A 20080-nucleotide genomic window follows, 5' to 3' on the forward strand; every position below is an offset into this window, starting at 1 on the left:
GGTAATATATGGAGTAGAAGCTACTGGTCTTGGCTACCACAATGCTGCTATCTAAGACTGGTATCACTGCCTCCTTTACTCATCAAAGACACGAATTACTGTCAAAAACTAATAAAAAGTTATTGGTTTTTCCCTGTGCTTCTTATTTCCCAAGAACAAAATGCATTTCACATATGGACAATGAAATCTGACTGGCAATGACATAACTTAAATGAAACGTTGCCTGTTGCTCCTGATTGTTATTTGTTGACAAGTCCATTTATTTAAGTGTGCCAAAGTAATAACAAGTTGGAATCTAAGATAAGCATTCCAGAACACATTATTGAGGAATGCTGTGGGCAGCATTGTGTTTCATGCCCTGCGTTGCCTGTTGTATCAGTAATGAGTTCATGACTAAATATGTTTCTGGGCATTTGCCAAACTAATGTGATTGTGAAAGACTGAGGACCACAAGAATGATGGTCTGATACTACAGAGCCCAGATATGCAGAAGGTCTTTGCTAGACCAGAAGAGGATTTCTCAGTAATCATCTGTAAATTATGCAATTACAGCTGATTAGCGTCAAACTCAAGTGGACACAGGGACTGAATCAACACCATACAATCACACTGCACAGAATAAACCAGCACTCCACTACATTAAAATAGGACTTCAGCAATAAGGATGACATATCTGCTTCAAAAGTAACTATTTTATGAAATATACATTTTTTTTTCCTTGAAGTCTTATCTCTCAATCACCTTATATAAAGATTAAAGAAAAAAAAGCTTGTAATTCCTACCTTACTTTGGGAAAAAGTTCCAATGCTCGGATGCTTCTGAGGAGACAGAATATCCTGATCCTATAGCATCCAGTAATAAAAACCCAAAACCTCACAAGTACAAGCTCCTTGTGAAATTTTTGGAAGTTTGCCTCCAGCTGCAATTGGGACCACTGGTTTAATTTTCAGAAAGAGCTGGTGTCTTATGCTTGATTTGAAGAGGATGGAGAATTCCTAGGGGACAATACCTTCCAAAAACCCTGCTTCTTTGAGAATGCTTTGAACTGCATATCCCAAGTATGACCCATCTTTACATAACTAGTCTCTTTTTAAAACTTGGGATGTTTTCTGGTTGCCAAACTGAGATTCTTAACGATAGTCAGAACTGAGTCTTAAGATTAGTACAATCAGACAGTAAATAAAAAGTCACTAGCAGGCAGGGAGTTTCTTTTTTAACAAGTTAAGTAATTTTTACCATGGCTAATTAGAAAATATAGTAAATATGAATTTTGAGGTATTAAAAATATAATTCACTGCATAAAATACTTCATAACATACAAGTAAAAATCATAAAAACTTCTGCCAAAAAGGAAAGAAGCAAAAATTCACCATTTTATCATTACTAGAAATGACAGGAGGTTCTGCAAGGTTCAGATGGAGAAACAAATTTCTGCAGCAAATGTTACACCAAACTTTTGAGTTTTAATACATTGCTGTATCAGTCTAGCCATTCCCCAGGTGAATAACTGATCATCTGTACAAGATTCATGTTCACAACAGACAGTAACTATCTCACATCCAGAATGTAAAATCGTTAACTCAAATAGAACAGAATCATGAAAATTTGTCTTGGGTGAAAATCTCGTCATTATATTGTAGGCTTGAAGAATAAATGCATCTAGAAAATAACAAAGTAGTAACAATCCGTTGTGAAGACTTCTGTTCTGTAAGGAATGAGTTTAAATCATTTAAAACAGAAATAATAGACAGGGCACAATTACTGGCTGGCAGTTCTTCCTAAAATGACATATGGCACCACTTCTGACATCACAAGGCCAACAGTGCTACATGTTTTTTTTTGTTTTGATTTTCATGTGATATTACCAGAAAGGGGAGTGTTTCAGTAAATGTCGACTGGATGTGTTACCTCTTGGATTTTCACTCATTAAGAAACACTAGTATATGGTGTAAATGGCTTGCTTACAGATAGATGTTATTTTCCCAGATAGTTGTCCTGACTCGTTTCCCAAACCTTACACTAGCTGTTTTTAAAATGTCATTTTAGCATGTGTCTTTCATTCATAAAATCAAAAGCATGGTATCTTTTAAAAAATGTGATCTTGAAAAACTGATCTGTTTTGAATTCTACTGTTTTTCTTGTTGACAGAAAAATACATGCCTCTCAGATGGAACTACTGAGTCAAAGTATGTGATTGTGTTAATAGCCTTCATATGGGTAAAGGAAAATTAACTAGAAGAAATATATCTGTGCATAAAAACAAAACCAGAAGTTGAGTATCTTGGGGGAAAAAAAAAACTCTTTGAAGAACTTAGGACATATGTCAATTTTAGGGGGACTTTAAAGTAATTCTGGTACAGCTGAACTAATGAAACCTGCATCCTTACATATGTGTCGGTTTTGTCTCGTGAAGAATTTCCCCTTCCCTCCCATTTTGCTGCCAACACCCTAGATGGTGTCTCTTATTCACCAGAAAGAGCATGTCACTTACCCAGAGAGGAAGTGGGGTCTGAAAGCCTCGTCAGACAGAGATCACAACACCTGTTCTTCCTACTTCATCCTTACTGCACCTTCCTTCAGAGCTCTCTACCCAACCCAGCAGATCAGTCCCAGAAGTCTGCACAGACAGACCCATCTTTGAGATGTCTATTTGCCAAGCCTGGCTGAACATGACCATAAGTTAAAAGACAAAATTTGTGGCAGGAAGAATGAAGGATGGAGAAGAGTAGAAAGCAAAGAGATACAAAGACTGACAGGTACAGACATACCAGTTACTTAATTTTTGTCTCCTTATAAAGATAAGGAATCTAAAGTAAAAATTAGATAACTAAATCAGTGAGGGGATGTATCAGAAGAGGCTATAATACATGACCACAGTCTGAGGGTACCCAGCTGTAGCACAAAAAGATGAACACATTTTTTAAACCTTTGTGTCTCATATATATATATATATATCTATATGTATATAAAAAGTGTGAATAAAAGGTTATTTCTTTCTATCCAGTTCAATAAAGATATTCTCTGCAAGCTAACAAGTTAACTTTCCATTAATTTGTTTTAACTCAAGAATAAATGATTTCAATGTTACTTTAGAACAAGACTGGACTTTTTCCCCTGTATTACTCAAAAACTGTTTGAGATACAGTCTGAGGTAAGGAATATAAATCAGGGCATAACTGGCTGATTGTATTTGGTAAAACATTTAATTGGAGGTCAGCATGGAACCAGGGCAGAATCTGAAGTCTCACTGCAGCCATCCCAAGGCCATTTGTGCATACGTATGTGAAACTTTTGATGGCTGCTTTTCTTTGAGAAGCATCCCTTTCATCAGTGAAAGACACTGTGCAGGAATCAATTAAAGTTCTGTGCATTATTCACCAGAGATGAAATTCTGGAATATTAAACCCCTCCAGACTCTCTTAAAAAATCTGCAACCAGTTCTCTATTAATCTATCAGGTTCATGTCAGGCTTTCCTTCCTCAGTAAACATCCTCAGTGGCGTGCTTAGTAATCCAATAAAAAAGAATAATACCAGTCTGCTTGCATGAGCATTGGAAAGCACTGAGTATAGGAATGTTGAAATGAAAAAATTGAGAGTATGAAGTAAGAGTATGACAGGAGTGGCTATGCAATTTACCAAAATCCAGTTTACCAGATGGTGTCAGAAGTAGAAAAAGGAGGGAAGAACATGGAAAAATACTCCCCAGCAGGGCTTTCCTGAAGATCTCATGCTGCTAAGAAGAAGAAAATTGCAAAATTCCAGGTCAGTGCAGAATGCATACTGTTTCTGCCAATAGAAATGTGAACACATGTCCAGGGACAGGGCATTTACACTTAGAGCAGGTGTTATACCAGTATTTTCAGCAACATCCTCCTCATTAGAGAGGTTAAAATGTGAAAGTAAAAAAAAGCCCAAACCTAACAAAACTGAAATGACACCATATTTAAAAGCCTGATTGACACGAACTGTAAATACTCTTATCAAAACTTTCCTTTTTTTTTTTTGTTTGTTTACAGCTAATGGCATACAATTTATGTATAGGGGCTACTGATACTATAAGGGCCATGTATAATTTTACTACAATTTTAATAAAAATAAATAAATAGTCAATTGTAATCCAGGGAGGAAGACACTTCTCCTAATGGCATTCAAGTGGTTTAGCCAACAGTGACTGTTTTTACAACACTGGCCCCTTTGTTAGAGATAATAATACTAGGGAAGACCTTGGGAGCTAAACCACACACGTAATTGGTTTTTAAGATTCACTGTGGTGTTGGCTTCTGTGTGATCTTTGTAAAACACAGGGATGCAAGCTTCAGTGTTTACAACGATCACTTCCAGCAGCTTGGACATGACTTTCTCTCTTATTTCTGTGATGCCTCCTGTACTCAGGCATTTGCCCTTTGAATCAGTAGTCTTGAAAATGTGTTTGTTGTTCAGCTTCCCAACTAATTTTCTCAATTTGAATTCAGCATGGTGTAGAATGAGGTATTGACGAGATTGCTTAGTGTGTTCAGAACAGGCTGTCAAGTCATGATGCTTCCATAGCCCTGAGCTGGCTTACCTGTGTGTTGGACATAGGAGAATATGGCAAGAGAGACTGCCACTGCCCCAGGGACAACCTGCAGGGAAACAGAATTGTTATGAGTCACTGGAGTCAATTTCACATCTATATTAACTACCTCTTTGGGGTTAACAGGATGAGGCTGCTGACCTCCAAAGAGAACACCCTAGGTTTTGCACCACTTTGCCTGACCTCCCTCGCTGCAAGGATTTGGAGAGGGCATGGAGCTTGGAGATGAATGGGACGGGAGAGACAGAGGGAAATCCAGGCCTTTTGACAATCAACTATTTTCTAGCCAAAGAGTTATTAAGAGATTATGGGCCATTACATGTATTTGAAGTAAAAATATTTCACAGCCTGAATATTTACTGGTTCCTTCGATTCAACCTTTATGAAAGTAATTTTGTTTTCTTTTTTCCAAGTTTCCATTAAATGGGCTGTTCAGTTTTCTGCTTTGCAGTCTTTTGGTTTTATTTCTTTGCAGTTATTTCCTTCAGGGATATACTGTAACTGTTATCTAATAATGGTTGTTACCAACTTTATGATTCTTAACTTATAGATCCTGCAGAAAAAGGAACTGCTTCAAAAATGATAACAGAAGTCAATAGCACTGCTCTTGCTTCCAGACAATGATAGATTTCTCAGACAGCTATCACTAGGATTATATTTTCTGATCCTCTGGCTGCAGGTGATTAAATTTAATTTTTTTTTTTTAAAGGGTGAACAGTTCAGTGATTGTAAAAATAAAGGGAGAGGAAGTACAGGGAAAGAGGAAAATTTCACCTCAGGAAAAAAAAAAAAAGGCTCTTTTCCATATTAGAACAGCAAGACTTTCTAGAGGCAGCTAGAAAGTAGAAACCTGGGGTGGAAAAAGTCCTTAGCAGGAGGATCTCACTTTATTTTGATTTTGTCTAATTACAACACTTTGAAACTCCAATTTTGTACATTTATGGTACAATACAGTACAATAGGTGTAACTTAGACCTTCTCTCAGGAAAATTCCCACTCAAAAAAAACCCTCTTTACAAGCATACATGCATTTCTAACTTAGCAGCTTTGTGAAGAATTTAGTAAGGATACATAGTAAAGAGGGCAGGAATTAGACATTACTTATGTATAGATATGAGGCCTTGGGAACACCTCTTTTGTACTCCATGATGGCTTGATTCCAAGTCCCTACATTAATATTTCACCGTTCCTGAGAGGGACAACTTGTTTTGGTGCCATCTGCAATTAAAACTGATTTCTTCCAGGCTTCATTAACGCACAGCAAACTTAGAAACAGCAGGGGCTTCAGTAATTTTTAAATATCTGTGAGCAGTTATGCAGAGCTAAAAGTGAAGCCTGCCTGAATCCTAATCTGCATTTCAAAGTTTATCAGCAGGTTTTTAAGTTTCTTAAAATTTCTCAGGAAATCTCACAAAAGATCTTTTCTAAGCTTTTTGAAATACAAGTCTGAAAGTTTTTCAGTGTGGGAACATGCTTATGGATTTTACATTAAGGCAAACCAGAAAGCTCTCAACTCTACAGGGATTAATAACCTCACAACATAATAGACTGTCATGTGTATATTATTTACATGACATAGTACTTTCCACTGAGACTTCCATGACAGGAAGAAAACAGAACAAGTGCAAGTGAAATATTGTAGGAAAGAACACATGGCAGCCGAAGAGTAATAATTCCTAAAGCAAGAAAGATGAAAGTTATTAATCAAAATTGTTAGTCTCTTCCTTCTTCCCCACTCACTTCAAAATACACAAGTTGATAAATTAGTAGCATGTCAGCATAGAAAAGAGGCTTTCAAATTTGGTCACCTAATAGGATATAGAAATGGATTCAGAAGAAAGTTTAAAGGACTTAAGTGAATGTAAGAACCTCCAATTTGCAGCTTCTTCCATCCTTTCCACATGTGGAAATTCACTTGGAAAGTTCCAGAGATATAATTTTCACCCTCCTACACGTCACCTCTCATACAGCTCCCAGTTTGCAAGAATGTGAGGGACTAAAACGTTACCTGACATCAGTAATTTCAGACAGCCCATACCAAAGCACATCTACTTACCTCTGGGACTGCAGAAACCCGTGCCCACTCACCCTACCCCCGTGAGACACAGCAGTTCAGGAGTACGCTGATGAGAAAAATGACTTAGGAAAAATGAGTTTGCAACCTCAGCTGGGCTGGCCAGTTGTATCAGAGGGAAAGTGCTAGGATTGAATTATGGCAGTGATTTGCTCACTACTGTGTTACAAATTCTTAAAGCAGTCCAAGGAAGAGAAGAGAGGGGATAGTTTCACCTTAGTTTTTCTAGAATAACAATAACGTGAATGTTGAAAGCTAATATATAAATTTTGCCTCTGGCTTTTTGTTCACCTAAGTTTTTCTAATGCTAATTTTTCTACTTCAAATCCTACCAGTTTATCATTTGCTCACTACCACTTATATAAAAGTATCAATCTAACTCAAGAAATACTAATTTCAGGGTGTTTTTGTTTTGCTTTGTTTTTTGGTTTTTTGGGTTTTTTTGTGTTTTTTTTTCTTTGGAAGATGGACTGACCATATTTGGTTTTGATTACTGGTCTTTGAACTTATTTTATTTAAGTGCGGTCATTTTCTGAATATATCACTCCGTAAATATGTCACGGTAGGGTTTCATGTTTACTGTTTCTCAATGACTTCCAGATCAAATTTATTTGGTTTGAAACTAAAAAGATGGTACATGTGCTTGGTTTTGGGCTAGGGTTTGTTTTGGTTTGTTTCTTTTTAGGCATGTCAGGGGGAACGGAAATGGAAGCAAGGTTAACCAGTATTATGCCATCAGCCATGTCTCTGAAAGTTAGGTTGTCACATGCACCCTCTCAATGGCAAAAGATTTTGATGCTGGGATTTTACTGAGGAATCAGTTTGTGATGCACAAGAAAGCATTCCATAGTTTGGTCCTCATAGGCCTGCAGGCACTCCACGGGCAAAGGGATTGAAATGTAATGACAGACTTACTCTCACAAGTCAAGCATGCATATGAAAGTGGTAATACACATAGGGAACGGATCTGTTGACTAAGAACATGCCATTTTCACAGTCACTTTTTTGACTCTAACCACACTTTAAACTCCAGACAAAGCTCTTTTTCTCTGCTGTGGTACAGCAGATGTGAAGCATTTAAAACCTTTTAACAGGACCCAATCTACAGCTATATGATAAAACCTTGACAAAATAATCCTTAAATATGTATCCTTTTTAATGTCCTGTGACAGGGTCAAAAATCTTGATAAATCAAAATTCTCACACTGGAAAAACCAAAACAACACCGAGTCATGACTCATGGAATGGTAAGTGAGCAGATGTCTCCATGTAGTCTGGATTGTTTTAAAGTTTTCAAAAGTTTTAAAGATGCAATTTAAAAAAATACCTCAGCTTCCCAACTGTATTTGCCCACCACAATATAGTGGAGGAAGAGACAACATACAGGGTTTGGTTTCTGGGAAATCTCAGCTGCATTCCTGCTGATATACATGCTTCTTCAGTTCAGGGTGGAGTCCATGTCCCCTTGAAAGTGTCATGCACTATACTTCCCTTATGAAGTGAGGCAGTGGGACATGAGAAACCCCAGAAGATGACTGCATCTCGCTAAAACAAATATGCCAAAAAGGGGCTTCTTCAGGAGAAGGAAATCAGCAAATGAGAAAAAAGTCCCTCTATCTGCTAGAAAAACAAGAAACTGTTTTGCTCAGTCAGTTCTCTTGACCTAGCAGAATACCACTGGCACTGCAAGCATCGTGTGTTAGTCTGTCTATCACACTTACTATTTTTTAAAGGTAATAGTCCCAGATTCAAATTTTACAACACACCCTGGAGACATGAAACAAATCAAACTATCCATATTTTGCAATAGTTTCTTGGCATGATCCACGTGGTAATTAAAAAAATTTAATGGAAATTGCTGCCACAATTTGCAGGCTTCCTTAATCCAGCTATGCTATCTGCAGCACCTCCAGGCACTTGTCTTGTTCTCATAATACAAAATCAACAGCATCATGGCAGGACTTGAGGGGATGTCTGATGATGATGATAACTTAGAAAGGAATGCCAGTATGAAAACTTGCCTAGTGTTTGGCAGGTTGTTTTTTTTATTTTTTTTTTTAATTTTTAATTTTTATTTTTTTTTCTGTTGTTTATTTATCTAACTGTTCTTTTACCAGGAAACATCACATGGACAAATGAAGTCTTCCATTGTGAAGGTATCTGGGCCAAGTAGCTCTAAGTGATTTTAACACAAAATTAATTAAAACAAAAACATGTAAACACCATAATTCTAAATAATGGCCTTCAGCTACATACATGCCAAGCTACAGCAATTGCAATGCAATAAATCAGTGTGAGAAATATACAATGAAGTAAAAACCTGATTTTTGCCAGGACAAGGGTAAAGCTCTCTTAAATATTTTGAAACTGCAGTCTTGTAATGACCAATTATCAACAGACAGCTGCATGGAGATTTTTTGGTTTGTTTTGTTTTTAATTAAATTTAGCCCTTCATTGCTGTATTTGGAGTTGGTAACTACCATTTGTTTGGTTCTGACTTGAATATGTTATTTTCTAGTTTTCAAATTCTCATCCTGTTCCACTGCCCAATTTTCTCTTCCTCTTCGTACTCACGTCAAACCTTTCAATGGGAAAAGTGCACAATATCCTCCTGAATTAATTCTCTGTATCAGTTTTATGAAGACTGAAAAATCCAAATTATGTTATATACTCTCTTATGAATACAAAGTTCCATGTTTCTTGTGTTTCTTTTGTACTGGATACAAAACTCTTTAGCCCATTCATATGAGAAATGTCACACCATAATACCTGGACTTGGGAGTATTCAACATTTTTTTTTGAAAAATGTAGTATCATTCTGGGGAGGTGCTCAAGAATGCAGGGACGTGGGCTGTGAGGGCACGTAGAGGGGGAGGAATATGATCCTTTAAGAGTTACCTATATCTGGTTTTCCAGCTTACTGATCTTTTGTATATTATCAGCACAGTTCTCCACACTGGCTTGCTGCCCATCAAAGTACAATGAAGTGTAACACAAAAAGCCACCCTCCACCTCACACTTTCCCTTATGGAGGGCTGGAGTTTCACAGAGGTCAAATCTCTTCTGAGAAAGATACTCCAGCTGTTGTTTAATAATTATCCATCTGGTGGTGTACACTGCCCCTGTCTTTCTACCTCTACAGAATATTAACACAACCCCAAATTCACCAAAGAACACCCTGACCTCAGCCTCAGCTCATCTTTCAGACTGTCAAAGATTTGCCTTGTTTGGCCTCTCTGTCCAGCTCCCTAAGGTGGCACTGGTTCTGCCTGGACTCCCATTCCCTGTAGCAAGACTGTGGCTGCTCTCTGTCAGCCTTGGAGGAAGCTAACAAGCTGGAACGGGTCCAGCTGCTGGTCTCCTGCCTCTGCAGGTGGGATGGCTGTGAATCCACAAGCATGCCTGGCCTCATGGTGCCAGCTTGTTTGTGCCTGGACTGTCTTTGAAGCCTACAGCCAAGTTACAGAAGAGATCACCTTTTACCCTATATTGCCTCAAGTCTACTGCTGTTTTGCTGGATTTCATCATGCAGAGTAGGCAAAGGTGCTCACCAGGAAATGTCCTGCCTCTCCAACATGCTTCACCTTAGACTGGACTGGAGCACTGGCTCAGCACACACCTAGGATGCTGATCAAGGCGGGCGTGCTTGCAGAAGCCTTTACAAGAAGAACAGTAGAAGCTGGGGACTAAAGAGTTAAAATCAATAGCCTTTACTCAAGGCTAATTAATGCTTACTTGTTTTAAAACTCCATCAATATGCATTCCACAAAAATAAATTTCTATTATTCATATGTTGTATCTGCTCTATCTTATTTGAAGCAACAGATTAAGCATAAAGCAAGTGGCAGGCAATTTAACCTTTCTCAGCAGACAAATACTGTTTATCTTACCATGTAAATTATGAAAACAGACCTAGAGAATTTGGCACGAGAAACTTAACACACAATAGGATAAATAAAGCTTTAGGCGAAAATACCAAACAGTCTATCATAAAGACAAAGGGGTGAAGGGTTGGATGACATGCATTTGAATCACCAGTGTCCATACCGAGACTGTCAAACTGAAGATTTATAATAATTTACTGCTGTCTTCCTCTAATGTTAATTGTTAAGATACAGAAACCTGAAAGTTTTCTTTCATCAGAATCAAAAAATCAGTATTTCCTGAAATATTGAAATTTCCTGAAATACTGGTTTCTAATTTTTTTTTTTTTAAATTTTGTCACTTGACATCTCTTTATCTGAATAAAGGGTGTGTGAATTAATTCATCATGTGGATTTTTCAAATCCTCTGACACCATTAGTTTGAATTAAGTGTTACTGGTTTCTAATTGCAATCAGAAGAACATACAAAGAATAGGACAATCAAGACATCACAAAAAGAGAAAAAAATAATTTAGAATATAATCAGAGTTAAGTGGTTAGCATAAAAAGAGAGTATAGGCTAGGAAGAAAGAGTGAGAACAAGTTCTGTGAGAGTAGAACTCAGAAGAGATTTGTATCATCCCCTTGTGACTGAGTCAGCATATGGCCCTTGATTAAATTCCTAAAATAATACTGACAACACTGTACATGTTCCTCATACTGCTACTATGACAAGCAGTCCTGGCATGAACCATGACTATGAGGCCCACCCTCAATCCTAACCTGTCTTAAAAAATGTTACAGTACACCTTGCAGGCACTTGACACATTCTCCACCCTATTTTCAAAACCTGATGCCTGAACATGTGCAGCCTTACAAAAGGGAAGCTTCAAGTTTCCCAGCCATGTAGGCAACACCAAATTTTTGCCATTCTGTGGGTGAAGAAAAAAACAGGGCCAAAATATCTCAAGGCACCAACTAGGATACACCAGCAGCTTGGGAAATATGGCTACCCAAGACCAAGGTCAGGGAGCTCAGTCTCTTGCACAGCCTTTTGTCTTTCAATAAAGACAGAAAGCAACCTATTACCACTGTGATTTTGCTTTCATGAGTCTGCTTTCCTTAAACTAGAGCCTACCTTGCTTGAGCCTGAAAAATTCCTGACACAGAGTTGCTCTTTCCAAGAAGTACTGGCAGGTCAAAGTGTTTTGTATTATATTTAGACAACACCAACTCAGACCAAAAAGGCCTCCATGACCATTCTGAAATCTTTAAGAGAATCTCCTATAGCCAAAACCTGAGGACCAGGGAAAAAGTGAAAAAGCATGCCTACCAGGCAGGATCAATTCTCACCAAGTGAGAGTTAACCCTAAGCTTTAATAAATACAATTATATTCCCTGCTACAGCTATAAGACACCTACAGAAGGATGGCTGTCTTGCAGGATTGCTGCAGCAGTCTGGACGCAACAGGGAGTCATGAAGAAGCAGATCTTGGTGTGAAGGTGAACCGACAGGTAAAACACACCTTCTGAATAGGTCAGAGCACACTGACCAGCTGAGGTGAGCAAGAAGCTGCCATAATGTTATCAGCTGGTGCACCATGCTGGGCATGTAGAAATTTGAAACTACAGATGGTTAACTTTTCTTCCTCCCAGACATTTATTTTGCAATGCAACATATGAATACAGGCCTTTGCATTCTAAATGCCCTATGTCATGTAACTGAGAACACAAAAGCAATTTGTTGACTTTTTCTTTGTTTTTGTTCTTAAAAATTTTGGCTCATATTTGTATGTAAGCAGAAAGCATGATGGTCAAATCACATAACCTTAGAGTGTGCAGTAGGACAGCAGATCAGAGCAGTGAGGCTTTTGAGAGGGTGGTTTTAGTCGTCTTGAGTTGATCCATTCCAAGCTTCAGAGGAAGACAAGGGTATGATGGACTTTTCTCAAGATTTCATATTAGTCTTAAATAAAATAAAGACAGGCTGCTGAGTGGAAAGCTTCTTGTGGTATTCCTATACCTGTATATATATATTCCTTATAAAATAGAAAATGGGGAATTGAATGGCCCATAGTTAACACAGTCACACTACTCCCATATGCTCTGGGGTTTTGATGTGATACTGACTTAGAGGAAACTATTGCCATAAACTCATTTCACAGATGACTAAACAAAGAGAAGATTATCATAATTTCATTTGATGTTGGTAATGAAAGGTTTTGAAAAATAAAATGAAGGACAATGCTTCCTTGCAGTTTGGAGACTAAATGAAAACATATATAGTTTTACAACATATGTACTTAAAATGGCAATACTTCATTTCCTAAGCCTTTATTTTATGTGTAATTTATGTAGATATACAGTACTGAAGGTTTTTTTAGTACAGCAAATGGTTAGGCAGAGAACTCTTTAAATGCAATAAAGCAAAACAAAAAAAAATGGACACCATATGCAAAATCCACAGTCTGTGCCATCTTAACTCTTTGGTCCTGTAGCCTCTCCTGCAATTAACTTTTATCTGAAAAGGACAGCTAGGAGTTAATTATTTTATATATCTGCTGACACAAGCAATCCAATAAGGTCCACTGATAGAGTCATATAAAAAAAAGATTCCATATGCCCAGGGCAGGCATGGTATGTGAAATGAAAAAGTAATGTCTACTTTTTCATAGCTTGTAAATGGTCTAAGTAATCATTATATGCATTTATTTTATTAAAAGGAGAGACTTTTTTGCTTTGATTTCTTTGCTCTGATCCCACTTACTACTGCTGTTTTTGAAACTCTACTGCATTTCTGTTACTGACTGGACATTTTTGAAATAGTACCACTATCAGGTAGATCAGATTGTTGGCAAAAGCATTGGCACTGAAGAGACTCAACAAATAAATTTCATCACACTGACTCTGTACTAAACAGCAACTTTATGTGGATAACCTCATGGGAATGAAAGTTGAGAAAGAGCTATTTCAAGGCCTCCAATAACTTAATCTCTGTTCAGTTCATAATGCAAAGCCATTTCTGTTTCCTTTGCTAACAGTACTAAAGATTTTTTGGGATACTGTAATCCTAATAAGTTGGGGAGGGCAATGTGGGGGGTAGGGGTTTGCTGGAGGGAGAGGAGATCCCACTCAAATTATATTCCATTTAAAAAAATAGAAAAAATAAAAATAAATAAAAGGCCAAGTTTTTCATCTTGGAAATTCTCAGCCTCAGTTATGTGAGTGCAAAAAGTAACTTTTATTTGAAGAACTAACACTCACTTCTTTGTTAAGAAAACTTAAAGCACCACCCAGCAGACATGAAGGCTCCTATGTTATCAGCAAACTATTTCCTGGGTATATGTTCACCCTTTCCATGCAGCTTGCTTATTTTTTCAACTCAACTCAAATCAGAAAAAAAAAAAAAAAAAAAAAAAAGAAGAAGAAGAAAGAAAAAAGGCAGTGCAAACAAATTCTGTAACACTGCTGAATGATCTGTGTTTTGCTGCAACAACTACTATATTGATGTAATGGAAATTTCATAGGTGTCCAGTTTTGCAGAAACAAAATTGGAAAAATGCCAAGGGGAGCCTTACTGCAACCTCAAGAGTTCTTTCCAAGGGCTCTGCACGGTGCTGCTGTCTGCAATCATCTGAGAGCAGTCCCTGAGAGGCAGAGACAACATTCACAGCAGAGCAAAATAACCTGAGTGGAATAAGATGAACCCCCATTCCCCTATTAATGGTTATCCTAACCCCTTATCCGCAAATGTAACACCAGTTATGCTAAAAATTCAGCATTGCAAGCTTGAGTTCTGCAGAGGAATAGGCTTGAATGATTATGCCCTCTGTGCATCTGCCTCTCTTCCCAGTTTTGAACCTTTATGCTAGTCTGAACTATGTTTTGACAAAGGTGGGAGATGATAGGATTTGAAAAGATATCAGTTTCTCATAAATTTCTGGAAATCCAAGGGTGGAAGGACAGCAGCACAAGAGTCTGGTCATGCCTGCACATCAAGGACATCCACAGCAGCTCCCAGAAGCTCTTCCCTTCTTGTCCAGAGGATCCTGGAACATCTGATTCCTTGCACCCCACTGCGAAACATTTGGATATGCTAAAGAGATAGGAGGAGGAGACAGTAATGGATACATAGAGTTCAGCTCCAAAGAGTGTGAAAAGAATACTGAATATACTGTGGGAGAGCCCTTCAGGACTACACAGGAAGGGAGGCAGGTTTTGCTATGGACATAGCTTAATTAGTGCCACGGTTTACAGTACAAATCGTCTTCATATTGGATTCCCCTTCTCCCTCAAGAAACATTTTTGTAAGAGCAACAGAAATGGTTAGGAAGGAAGATTATATGATATCCAAAATCAGTATCAGACATCCCATATGGGAAAGTATTTTTTTCTATAATCCTGAGGGACACCTCAAGTAACAAACTGTGCAAAACCATGCAAACCTCTGCAGTTCTGCATATGAATCTTGTTGATTCCCAGGAAAGCAAGGCAGAAACCCAGCATCCACAGGCAGCAAGACACTGCAGTCTCTTCTGCAAACTCATATTCATCCTGTTGGAGTGGCAGAGCAAAATCTCTGCAGAGATGTTGGGCCTCAGGTGTCAGGGAGCTGTGCAGACCTTGGTGGGCTCACAGCTACAGAATGGCATGAAGAGTAATATTAATATAAAAACCAGGTGGTGCACAGCTTTTTCAGTTCTGCTGGTTTGCCTTTGGGAAGGGTAGTATTGAGAAAGATGCAGATGACCTCTATCCCCTGGCTACTCTGACTAAATCTTCTTTCCTGATTTCTGACTTTTAAAGTGCAATGCACCTTTTCATGAAGCTGCCCTTAGAAACCAGCTCTTCAGAATGTTACTGTGCATAGGCCATGTTACAGGACTGGAAAGGGAGATGAAGTACTCTTAGGAGAGAGAAATCAATTCTTGACTATGGCTTTAGTCTGTGGATTTCACAGATTCAACTAGAAGCAGCCATTCATGGCTTTGCTATTTCATTGAGACAGAGCTTTAAACACACCTTTGCATTTCACCAAGTTTTGACCTTGATAAAGTCAGCTGTCCATGACTAGTGTATGCAGACATTTAACCCAGTCCAAAAGCGAAAAACCAAAGGGCTTTTATGATGGAGTAAATGCTTCTCTCTGTAGCTAGCCTTTGTCTCTTTAAGCTCATTACCCTGTTAAGGTGTCTAGCAGCCAATAAGCAGAGACCAACACTTAAGATATCCTGCAAATGCAAAGTTAGCTTTACTTGAACGTCTAGTGAAAGAAGAGCCCAGGCAGCCTGCCATAGTAAACTAGCAGAACAGAATAAAAACAAAGTTTAAAAGTTTAACTTCTGGAAACCTTTTGCACCTTCAGCAATGCCTTTGTTTTTCAGGGCCTTTTCAGCTGGTCTAGTCCTGCTAGAAAGATCCCTACACAGTCAATTAAATACTCTCTTGTAAGACCCTGAGACATGGTAAGGTTTCAAATCTCAAGTTTTAAAGAAACTTCAACAAAAGAGTAAACAAGCAAAAGAACAGAAGACTGGGATCAGAATATGAGCTATGAGGCAAAATTAAAATGGTTGACATTTTTAAAATAGCAGTGGAAACATTCAATTGCAAGAATGATTTTCATGTTTGTTTTCTAGCAGCCCCCCTCTCCAAGAGATTTTTTTTTTCTTTTCACTTTGGCTGCTCAGGACAAGGATTTTCCCCTCAACTGCTTACTCTTTCACTCAGTCTTCAGTAAAATGTCAGCAAACAATTGTCATTTGGTATCTGTAAAAGATAATGCAGGTGGAAAGGGGAATTCTGAAATCCAATACCTCCCTGTAAAAACTTACTTTACTATCAACACCAGATAACTTCCTTTTCTCTGCTAGAAACCTGACCTAGTAAATACACTTACTAGGAGAGTGGTAAGGGAATACCTGTCCAGCTTGTTTGGGTAAGTTATCAGCAGGTCTTCCCTCTCATAAAACAGAAGTTTTCTGGAAAGTAAATACCTGACTGAGCTTTGCAATTACACCTTCAGAAAGCTTTTCTCTGGATCTCAGTATGAAACAAATGAAGTTGCAACAGTTAGAATGGGTCCTGCTCTGAAGGGTTGGGCACAAAGAGGGAATAAGGTCAGTATGGTGTATTCACCCTGAATGAAAGAAATTGAAAAAAATCACCTCTACTTAGCTATCTCAGCACATCACACGATAAAGCATTGTTTGTCTTTTCAGGTTGGAAATATATTTTCATCTGATCTGCACTTTAGATTCTAGAGTATTGAGGTAAATGTATTATTTACAAGATGATTTAAGAGAAATCAAGGAACCACTCCTACTGATCAGAGTTTTGAAGAAAAATATGGTGATATATATTTTTTAAGTACCTCTTTGGAAGCTTGTTGATGAAAGAAATATCTTCAAAAAATCGTTTTTTAAAAATTTAAAGACACATGGAAGCCACAGGAACCACCTGCATTAGTAAGGAAATCAGGACCTGGCCCTGAATGACTCCACTGAACTCCATGCTATCAACCTAAATCCTACATTAAATTTAAGTTGGTCACTAAAGCAGTGTTGTTTCAACAGAGGCTCTTTCACATGTCAGAAACATGGACCACAAAAATGTCACTACTACACAACTGATGATCTTTACATGCTTTGGAACTTTTCAGGGGGAAAAACTGTTGTGAAAAACTGTTTTAAAAAACTATTTCCCCCCCTTCTTTTGTTCTTAGCTTTGCATTGAATTGGAGTCCCACTAATTGAAGTATTGGGTTTTGAGTATACATCTTATATATGATAAATGACCAATAGAAAATTAAAGGTCTATTGCTACAACACTGTCCGTCCTGAAACAATGTAGGATCATGAATCCTAACATCTATATCCAACCCCCAAATCTGTGTTCTGAAGCATAGAACAGCTCCAACAATCTTTTCACCTTACACAAACATCTATGTAGGTCAGATTTTAAAGAGCTGGAGTCAGTCTACACAAAGCTTGGAAGCAATAAACACATTTCACAAGAAACTTTGAAATGTGCCCGATGGAGCTTTCCCTGTCTGGTTCCACGTGCATGAGTGTTCTACCTGGTACCTCTTCAACCTCTGGACTGAGCGCTGCCATTGGTTGCTCAGAGAAGTAGTGGAGACATCAAAAACCTGACTGGACACAATCCTGGATGACCAACTGACCTTGTGTGAGCAGGGAGGTTTGACCAGATGATCTCAAAGGTCCCTGCCATCCTCAACAATACCACCTTACTCTCCTCTTACACGAGAAGAGGAGGAGAACAAAAGGTAAAAAGTAGTTTCCTGCACCATCATGCTGAGTCCTCCACCTTCAGAGATATGGTAACAAACTTTTGTAGGTACATATTAACAAGTGTTTTTATCTACACCTTCACTCCCAGCTGGAAGACTCGGTGCTATAATGGTCATGAAACTTGATTAATTTCCTGCCTAAATTTATCATAAGTCAATAATGTTTGATTCTCTGGCCCATCTTAATCTTGCATGATTCTTTATTTTCCACTTCATTTATCTACTGCATGCATTTTTAGGAAAAAAAATCTGATTAGTTTATGATTTTTCAGACTGGAAAAAATTCTGCTCATGTTCTAATTTTGAGCCATCTCCCTCAAACACTGTGTAAAAGGCTTTGCAGGTGTTTACATGGCTTCACACCAAGGAAAAAAACAGCACATGCTGGATAGCACTACACCATCATCATTTGTTCTAGAAATGCATCTTTCAATGAACACAGACCTCATACCTTATTTTTGTTATTTCATTACCAATGGTATATCATAGTTAGCCTGTCAAGTTGGGATATTTGAGCCTACATTTCTTTTCTTTGCATGACCTTCCACTTTGCAGAGATCATACTTCTTAAATTTTATTTTTCCTAGAAAACCAGCCATGAAACCTGCAACATTAGTATGGCAGGTTCTAGCAATTTCAATTCACTAGACTCAAGGCTGTCTTTTTCTCCATTTTCCTTTCATCAAATATTACCTTTTTGCCCTTTACCAAAGTTCATCTTAGCAGTTCTACAAAAAACCAAAATAATAAATAAATAAATAAATAAATAAATAAATAAATAAATAAATAAAATTTGGATTCACATTTATTTCAGGTTATACAATACTTTGGAAAGCTGAAAGACAATGAAATTATGCCCAGAGTATAACTATGCACTTGTTCAAGCACTGCTTTTTAGAATAAATCAGCTACTGCTTCTTTATGAAAGCATAAGAAATTCCACTGAATTCAAAATTATCCTGCATTAAAAACTAACCAGCAAGACAAGCAAAGAGGCCACTTTTCTAGCTGTATTTCTATGGACAGCTTTTTAAGAGATCCCAGAGGCAAAGCAAATGAATAATATACATGCAGTTAGAGGCAGATAATGCATATTTCTTTATAAAGCAGCATGGCATGACAAGAACAAGAATTTAAAACTTCTTTCAAAAATAGAAAGTGGTTAAAAGCCTCAAGTGAAAGAAAAAAAAAACCCACTCCAAAACCAAACCTTATTATTAAAGTCATAGGCAAAACTCAGTAATTCTTGCTTTTCAACGATCTTCTTTATAAGTAAATGAGTATGTCAAATATTTGCACTGTTTCCTGAGTATTTTACATACCAAGACAACTTCTAGATTTAGACAAAGACTACAATCTCTTTTATGCACTATGTCTTTTGATACTTATTCATTTGGAACTTAGACAGAACTTCACTCTGGATATGATATGATATGATATTATATTATCATAAATGTTGTCATGTACTTACAAATTGCAAAACCAAACTCAAACCACCTCCTGACAAACAATAAGAATTATCCCATATATATTTCAATGCCACAGTGTAGATTATGATACAAAATCCATTGCAAGCAATAGAAGCTAATACTAAGGAATAGAAGCAATTAACAAAAATTGCTAAATAAATTGTAAAAAAATTGTTAAACAAAATGTATTTTATTAAATGAGATTGAAAAAATAATATTATGAATGATGCCATAATACACTGGTCTTCTGGAGTAAATAAAGTCATCAAATAAAAGCAATTTAGTAATTGTATTTATTCAGTAGGTTATAATCAGGATGCAAACAGAGGTATTTACACTCAGGAATAAGGTTACAGTAGTGAAGAAGTTCAGCAATTGGCTTCAGTCTGATATATGTACTTTTTACCTAATCTGTTTAAAAAGTACAACGTAGTGGTAAATATGTAAGGAAAAAAACTGTTATGATGTCATTATCTGTAACATTGCTCTCAGAATGCATTCAGAGACAACTCTCTGAAGCAACCAGATCCATTGTTTTGACACTTTTCACAAGGAGAGCACAGCTAGTGACTGCAGAGTTCATACTCCTTTTCCTCCCAATAAATCATATAAATAAACAGAGAGTAATAACCAGAAATACCACCTAGGAAAGGGTCAGCATCAGGAAAGAGCTGCTTGGTATTTTTGATGTCTTTTAGTATTGCAGAATTTGCCTTTCTGAACAAACCAGAGTTTCTGTATTCAAAATAGAAGTATGTGGTTTGCTTTCTTTTTTAGAAAACCCTTTT

General features: G+C 37.5%; 1 long non-coding RNA gene across 1 annotated transcript in view; it reads right to left on the reverse strand.

The window, feature by feature from the left end:
- Window positions 1-3699: 3699 nt before the first annotated feature.
- Window positions 3700-20080, reverse strand: part of LOC131576614 (uncharacterized) — a 47933-nt gene continuing 31552 nt past the window's right edge. Inside the window, exons 2-3 of the long non-coding RNA XR_009277015.1 lie at window positions 4566-4623; window positions 3700-3731 (exon numbers count right to left, since the gene is read on the reverse strand). This is a non-coding gene — a long non-coding RNA (uncharacterized LOC131576614). The remainder of the gene's footprint in view (window positions 3732-4565; window positions 4624-20080) is intronic.

The sequence above is a fragment of the Poecile atricapillus genome, chromosome 2 (genome assembly GCF_030490865.1).
Source record: "Poecile atricapillus isolate bPoeAtr1 chromosome 2, bPoeAtr1.hap1, whole genome shotgun sequence".
NCBI lineage: Eukaryota > Metazoa > Chordata > Aves > Passeriformes > Paridae > Poecile > Poecile atricapillus.